Below are 1,001 nucleotides of genomic sequence, written 5' to 3'. Positions count from 1 at the left end.
AGTTGTGAAAAAAAAACACAAAGAAACTGCATTTTCTTACATTTAAAAAATAGCAAAAAAAAAAAAAAAAAAGAAGAAGTGAGTATTTTGACTGAAGTCTTGTGAAGTACCTCAAGCCACTTGGCCCCACTTACCTGCATATTAGGTATTATTTTGTAACCTAGTTTCACAAGTTTACACTAGGTACTTGAAAAAACCTCCCCTGCTTTGAATATTGACAAACTCAATATGAAATTACAATCCTACTCTCTCTATTCTATTGTCTAGATAAAATCTAAAGTTTTTCAAACATAATTAAATTGTTTGATTTTGTTCTAATGCTAACCTGTTTTATTATTTATGTTTTGTGAAAAAAGGGGTTAGAATCAAAAAAGTTTTCAAAATCCAATCTCGAATACATTGAATTCTAAAAATATTAGTTTCCCCAAGGTAACTTTTCTGTTTCACCATTTAAAACATATCAAAACTACAGCATAGAATGCAAGGTCAGGGGTATGGGCAGGATGTGCAAACAATACTCTTGGCTGACAAGTATGTGGATTATGAAACTAAACATTACATTGCTATTTAAAACTTCTCCCGGGTAGATTTTCATGTTCCAACTTTTCACTATTTTAATTCGTTAAAAAATAAAAACTTTCTGCATCTAGTAGTAATTATTTTATTTATTGTTTTTAAATGCATCGCTTAGGAAGCGAAAAAAAATCATGCTGTAAATATAAAGTGTAAAACATGACAACAGCCTTACTTATTCCAAGTCTTGTAGTAATAATAATGGAATCATCAGAAATGTTGGAAAATAATTACTTAATGTATCAAAAAGTAGGGATTTAAAAGTTTTGGAAAAGCGTCTAGAGAAGTTGAAAACGGAAAGCCAAGTTTTCGTTTTCCGTTTGAAGAAAAAGTTGTGGGTAAAGTATTTACAAGTGGTACTTAACCTGATGGAAGATAAGATAGCCTCTTCACTTCAGAGAATGTTCAGTTCAAGATGCCTTAAGCAA

This window comes from Diaphorina citri, unplaced genomic scaffold, assembly GCF_000475195.1.
Source record: "Diaphorina citri unplaced genomic scaffold, Diaci psyllid genome assembly version 1.1 scaffold7110, whole genome shotgun sequence".
Classification (NCBI taxonomy): domain Eukaryota; kingdom Metazoa; phylum Arthropoda; class Insecta; order Hemiptera; family Psyllidae; genus Diaphorina; species Diaphorina citri.
The sequence above is the reverse complement of the archived record's forward strand: the minus strand, read 5'-3'. Positions refer to the sequence as shown.